Consider the following 7,500-nt stretch of genomic DNA (forward strand, 5'->3'; position numbering starts at 1 on the left):
GTGTAGTGTTTGTGGTAGCATGACTATGTAGATGAAACTCGTGCGTGGTGTGTATGTGTGTGTTCTGTGCTCCTCTTATTAGTTAATAATAAAAGATCTCTTAAAGACAGAATTGTGTAGTTACATTCCAAAGGGAGTTCCAGAGAGAAATAAATTGACAAACACATTTGTTTTATGCGAGCTGTGTATTATTGCACACGCAGAAAGAAAAAAAATCACAAAAGGGGAAGGAATACGCGTGACCCATCTTACCGTTATCTTTGCTTTTTATTTTTCAAAGAGAGAGAGAAAGAGAGCGAAGTCGAGCGTAGAGCCGAGAGAGAGAGGTAGAGGAAAGGTTAGAGAGAGAGAATAGAATAGATGAGCCTGACTTGCGCATGAGGTCAGTCAGAGCGAAGCTAATAGAGCGGGGATGAGAGAGAGGGTGATCAATAGGTTAGATAGATAGAGAAGAGGGAGAGAGATAGAAAGAGCTGTAGAGCGAGCGAGACGGGTTGGTGGATGTGATTGTGTGTGAGTGATGTGGGTGGTGTGAATGAAAGAGAAGAAAGGTAGAGGATATAGAAATAGAGAGAGAAAAGAATCAAATAAAAATGATAGAGGGAAAGGAGAAAGAGAAAGCGTCGAGCGATCGCTCGTAATGTTTTGAAGTAGAGCGAAGAGGATAGAAAATAGAAAGTTATAGAATAATCGAAGAAAGAGAGAGAGAAGAGAAGAAAGAAGAAAATGGAAAGTTAGAGGGATAGAGAGAATAAAAAAGAAAGACAAAAACAGAGAGACAGACAAGAAAAATAATAGTATTGCTAAGAAGAAAGAAAACTTTTCCCGTCCCTCCAAAAGGTTTGTTCTCTCACGCAGACGCTTCTCACTCCTTCCAAAGGTTTCAGATTCGTCTTCTTCTATCTGAAGGGAGGAACATCGGACCATCGGTGGTTCTTCTTGGACACCAGCTTCAGGGGGCCACAGCTCTGTTTGCACTACTGACTCTTCAGTTCGGGAGAAGGAGGAAGACCGCCTTGCACATGATCTTGGCTAAGGAGCTCATTCCGAATTTCCTTCAGCTGGCCTGTTGTCGAAAGGATATGAAAGCGCGTAGGAAGGAGAGGAATGATAGGAGGGAATAGGACCATGTATTGTATAGGTAAACAGACGTGGTATTAAACCATATACTTTTTCAAATACTTTTCATCTGACTTTTTTTTCTCTCTCTTTCTCTTTCTCTCTCACCCCCCCCCCTCTCTCTCTTTCCTTCCCTTCCTACCTTTCTCTCTCTCTCTCTCTCTCTCTCTCTCTTCTCCTGATATGTTCTGTATATATGTTCTGTATATATTACGTACATCCTTTTGAGATATACGTAATCACTTGTTTCAACAAACTTGTCAAAGTAAAAAAGTCTCTCTCTCTCTCTCTCTCTCTCTCTCTCTCTCTCTCTCTCTCTCTCTCTCTCTCTCTCTCTCTCTCTCTCTCTCTCTCTCTCTCTCTCTCTCTCTTTCTCTCCCACTTCCCTCCCTCCCCTCCCCTCCCACTCCAACCCCCTTCCCCTCCCACTCCAACCCCCTTTCCTTTTGTAGCAATGTTGTGTGTTGTTGTTACGTCACCGCTTGTCAGCAGTGTAATAAAGTTGTAGTTTTGTTTGGTGGAGAGTGAAGTTAAAGTTGTGGCAGACGTGATGGTTTATTTCTACGGGAACTTGGTAGCGTGGGGTACAGCTGACAGGCGTGGCAGAGGCACCCGGAGAGGAGCGGGGCGACGTGCCATGCCAGCGAGGGGCGAGCGGTCAGAGTCTGCAGGGAGGCTGGGTGTGTTCTCTCCAGAGAGGTGGTCTCCAGAAATGATGCTAGACTCAACTAACATTGGCAGAGAAAACAAAAGTACGAGTGTTGAAGTACATAGCAACTCAAAAATAGTTCAAGTTACATTCACAGTTTAAAAACGGTTACAAGATGGGACAGGCTTGTTTGCCAGAGGCATCTTTAATTTATGGCCTGAGGAAACAAGGGGAAAAGGGGCAAAATACATTGAATAGAGATAAGTGATCATGAATATCCATACAAATAATGATCGTTAACATAATATAATCGAGGACTGAGTGCCAATGAGAGCATCATTTTGAGTATAAAACAAGATTAAACTTTCTATGCGAAATGACATTGGAGAATTGTTATTAAAAACATGGCGTGGGAACGCAACGATGGGCTCTGGTCAATTTATAGAAAAGGTACTTTCTTGACCTGGGTCGACGAGGGGAAACAGAACGTAAACCGCAGAATGCACTTGTGCTGTGGCGGTTACACCTTTCCCCTCCCCCCTTCCCTCCCTCCCGTCGCCCCCCTTCAGAACCAGCCTCCAGAGCCTCACTTGGGGTGAACTGGGTGTCGGGGTCGTCCGTCTCGTACCAGTACCTGTCGCCGACCTTGAGCCTAAAGAACTGGTCGGCCAGAATGCAGGCGAAGGTCGGCCCGACGAGGTCCCCCGGGTACAGGCTGCTCCGCCAGCCCGCCGATGAACAGGTCGATGTCGTCTACGTGGCTTATTGGATATAAAACCATTTATTAATGCTATCAATATTAATCTATTATCTAGATTTTTATATTATACTTATTTACAAAACACACACATGTGTGTGTGTGTGTATATAAACTTTTATATATAAAATAGATTATATATTATATTTCATATTTATATTTTATATATATATATATATATATCTATATATGTACATATATATACTATATATATATACATATATATATATATATATATATATATATATATATATATATATATATATATATATATATATATATCTATATATATATATATACATATATATGTGGTGTTGTGTGTGTTTGGTTTGTCATACCGTATGTGACATGTTTCAATGTAATATATCTATTTCATTCACCTCTATTCTGGCCTATGCACATATATGCGTATGCATGGATGCATCTCTATACCAAGCTCTGCATCACGCAAGTGGATAAATCTCTTGAACCTACCTGTAAACCTTCTTCAGACTCTTCACTTACGCTTCTTATAATCACACTCTTGAGTTGCTTGAACTTCCGAACGAGTGGAAGGTTACAGGCCATCCTGAATCTGTTGTAGGGCGCCAGGCCATGGTCCCGCCCACGCTGCATGTTGATGGCCGCCAGATCCAGTCCAAAGGGCATTTCTCCTCTGAATAACTTCCCAGTCACCTAAAGAGTTGGAAGAGAAAAGGGGAACACATGGCTACTTACTGATTGTGTATGTGTGTGAATGTCTCTATGGTGCTATCGCTCTAGTCTAGCCTCTGGGTATGTACAGTGTTTCGCGGAGAACAGATGACTAATCGTCCGTCAAGCCAAGCAAAGTCTAGTTTATTTTAGGTGATCTCTTCATCTTGTTATCTTCCTATGTTACGTGAAGTTGCTAAGAACACGTTGTAATCACGTGGGATTACGTTTTATCATTAAAGGCCTTTTATGAAAATCATCTCAAGAATCTGATCAACATTATTCAGAACATGCACAGTATCTCCGTACGAGAGGAAAAGAAACATGAAATAATTAATTATCAGGTATGTGTTGCAAGTGTTTCAAGATACAAGTGTCGAAACCGGTGGCTCTCACATTGGTCGAGTGTTAAACATGAAAAAAAAAAAAAAATAGTCAGTTCAAATATCATTCGTTATTATCTCCCTCTTCCATTTACAGTATCATACCATTCCTACATCCCTTTTTCATAATGACTTTCTCCTTCTTTGCTCCTCCTTCTATTTCCATTTTTCCCTTCCTCTCTTTCGACCTGCCTCCTACCTGCGGCGTGAAGAAAGGGTCGGACCTTAGCCGCGTATTCTGGGCCACTTACCCCCTCATGGAGTTGACCTAGATGACGAAGGGATTCATGAACGCCGAAGACATCTCTGTGCATGACACGTCCCCGGTCTTGTCCATGCGCTCCATGTTGCCCTAGATGGAGAGAGTCATCAGTCATGCGTAATAAAGAACGAGCTCAAAGTAACACACGATTTTGGTTCTGGTCATTATTATAAAATTTTCTATATTATAATTAGAATTATCATTATCCTTATGGTTATCATAGCATTATTATTATCATAGATTAGCATTATCATTATAGTTATTATAGCAATATCATTATTTTTTATATAAACATCATTATTATCATTATGATTATTATATCATTATTATTGCTATTCAAGGTTGTTATTATCATTGCTATTACTATTACTATTATTATCATCATCATTACCATCATCACCATCATACCCACTATACCAACTACACCATCCCCACTTCCACTCCCCCCCCCCTCATCACTATATTTCCAAAGACCGGCCGAAGGAAACGCACGGAGATCTGGCTGTGCCCGAAGCGGAAGGCGGCGCCGGCGAACCCACTGCTGACGGCGGCGCTGACGGAGCTGTCGTAGCTGTCCGTGCGCGCCCTTCCCTTCAGGCCGGACGAGGAGATATGAGAAGAGCTGAAAGAGATTACCCCTTTCAACTTCTTGGACTCCCCCAGCGGGATTTTTTTTTCCCCAGGTGGAGCTGGGCTCCAGAGAGAAAAACCAATAAAGGGGTTGAGCTTTTTTTTTTTTTTTTTTTAGTATGGGATTTGTGCTTTTTTTTTTAGTATGGGATGTGTGGTTTTTTTTTTTTTTTTTTTTTTTTCTTGGGGTTTTTTTTTTTTTTTTTTTTTTTTTTTTTTTGATTTGTGTTTTTTTTTTTTTTTTTTTTTTTACCCTGGGTGTTTTTTTTTTTTTTTTTTTTTTTTTAGTATGGGATTTGTGATTTTTTTTTTTTTTTTACCCTGGGTGTTTGATTTTTTTTTTTTTTTTTAGTATGCGGATTTGCTCCTTGCTTTTTTTTTACTTAGGTATGGGATGCCCTGTGATTTTTTTTGTATTTTTTTTTTTTTTTTTTTTTTTTTTTTTTTTGTTTGGGTTTTTTTTTTTTTTTTTTTTTTTTTCCCTGGGTGTTTGATTTTTTTTTTTTTTTTTTAGTATGGGATTTGTGCTTTTTTTTTTAGTATGGGATGTGTGTTTTTTTTTTTTTTTTTTTTTTTCTTTGGTGTTTTTTTTTTTTTTTTTTTTTTTTTTTCGTATGGGATTTGTGATTTTTTTTTTTTTTTTACCCTGGGTGTTTGATTTTTTTTTTTTTTAGTATGGGATTTGTGATTTTTTTTTTTTTTTTACCTCCTGGGTGTTCCCCTGCTTAATATTTCCCCACTCCCCACCCCCCCCCTTTGTTTTTTTTTTTTTAGTATGGGATTTGTGCTTTTTTTTTTAGTATGGGGTGTGTGATTTTTTTTTTTTTTTTTTTTACCCTGGGTGTTTGATTTTTTTTTTTTTTTTTTTTTTAGTATGGGACCCCCCTTTCCCCTTTGTGATATTGGATTTTTTTTTTTTTTTACCCTGGGTGTTTGTTTTTTTTTTTTTTTTTTTTGTTTGGGTTTTGTGCTTTTTTTTTTGGTTTGGGTTGTGTGTTTTTTTTTTTTTTTTTTTTTACCCTGGGTGTTTGTTTTTTTTTTTTTTTTTTTTTTAGTATGGGATTTGTGATTTTTTTTTTTTTTTACCCTGGGTGTTTGATTTTTTTTTTTTTTTTTTAGTATGGGATTTGTGCTTTTTTTTTTAGTATGGGATGTGTGATTTTTTTTTTTTTTTTTTTTACCCTGGGTGTTTGTTTTTTTTTTTTTTTTTTTTTTTTTTTGGTTTTTTTTTTTTTTTTTTTTTTTTTTCCCTGGGTGTTTGATTTTTTATTTTTTTTTTTAGTATGGGATGTGTGATTTTTTTTTTTTTTTTTTACCCTCGGTGTTTGATTTTTTTTTTTTTTTTTTGTTTGGGTTTTGTGATTTGAGTTTTTTTTTTTTTTTTTACCCTGGGTTTGATTTCTTTTTTTTTCATCCTGGGATTTATGGTTTGAGTTTTTTCCTCTGGGGGATTAATGAAATGTTTTTTTTTTTTTTTTTTTTTTTTTTTTTACCTTGGAGTTTTAATGATTTGGGATTTTTTTTTAAATTCTGGGATTTATGATTATTTTCCCTTGGATTTATTATGAGCTTTTTATTTATCTTGGGATTCATGATTTTTTTTTTTTTTTTTCCTGAGGGATTTATGCTTTGAGAGTTTATGATTACTTTTATTATCATTACCATCATTATTATCATCATAATCCTTATAACTATCATTACGATTATTAGTAGTAGTACTATTATTGTTCTTATTCTATATTAATTCCCAGTATCATACTAATAATGATCATTATCATTATTACTCCTAATAATGATTACATTATTATTATCATTATTATTATCATCATTATTACCATTACCATCATCATCATCATCACCATTATCATCATCACGACAAATATAATTGTCCAAATCCTCATAATCAATATTGGTTACATTATTATTATCATCATTATTACCATTACTATCATCATCACGACAAATATCATTCTTTTCCAAATCCTCATAATCTACACCATCCCTAATCCCACCGTCATCACCATCGTCATTATTCTCATCATCAAAATCATCACCCTTGTTATCCTCCTCTTCACCACCTCCACCAACGGCCCTTCGAAACGGCACACAAGCCATTCCGAGCGAACAGACTCCCAGAGCAACACCCAAGAGGAGCGACACGTCTTCGTTGTAGGTCACGTGTTGCAACTCCGCCGTCAGGATGCGCCTGGCTTCCTGGCACAGCCTCTCGTCACTCCAGGACGGATTCAGTGCCTTCAGGTTCTTGGCCAGCTGGTTGTGGTATCGCGCCCACATCACGTGAACGAGAACGAGGGCGAGCAGAGGCTGTTCGTTGACTCTTCTGTCTCCTGTGGGCGGTGTTGCAGGGCGTTGTAAGGGTATTGGTCATTTTGGAAAAGACATATATATGTATATATATATATATATATATATATATATATATATATATATATATATATATGTATGTATATATATATATATTTTTTTTTTTTTTTGTCAGTATGTACTTGATGATTTGATTAGGGAAATATTATATTATGCTTTCAAGGTCTGTGGTCTATATAACTATCTATCAATTTCATTCTCTATCTGTATGCTTGTTTATAGACACTCATACACACGTGTATATATGTATATATATATATATATATATATATATATATATATATATATATATATATATATATATATATATATATATATTAATATATGTATATGTACATATACATATAAATGCGTGTATGTGTATGTATATGTTTTTATAGATATATATGTTCGGATCAGATATGAACGGACATTTATTTTAATCGTTTAAATATAATATTCATTCACTTTAAATCATCATGAAATACCAACCTTCTGAGCTGCACAAACGATATTATTAATATCAAATTTAATTTGAATATACCAATATTTAGCGTTAATAGCTCCTCAGGAAAAGTAAAATAGTAATCTGAAATAGCTTCCAATATTTTAAACTGCGGGGGTCGAATAAACAAGGAAGGGA

The 7,500-nt window shown here is 36.3% G+C and overlaps 1 pseudogene; it reads right to left on the bottom strand.

The window, feature by feature from the left end:
- Positions 1–977: 977 nt before the first annotated feature.
- Positions 978–3,182, bottom strand: LOC147468571 (peroxidase-like protein 3; annotated as a pseudogene).
- Positions 3,183–7,500: the final 4,318 nt, after the last annotated feature.

The sequence above is a fragment of the Penaeus japonicus genome, unplaced genomic scaffold, assembly GCF_977035675.1.
Source record: "Penaeus japonicus unplaced genomic scaffold, GWHDUDI00000001_assembly GWHDUDI00000028, whole genome shotgun sequence".
Lineage (NCBI taxonomy): Eukaryota > Metazoa > Arthropoda > Malacostraca > Decapoda > Penaeidae > Penaeus > Penaeus japonicus.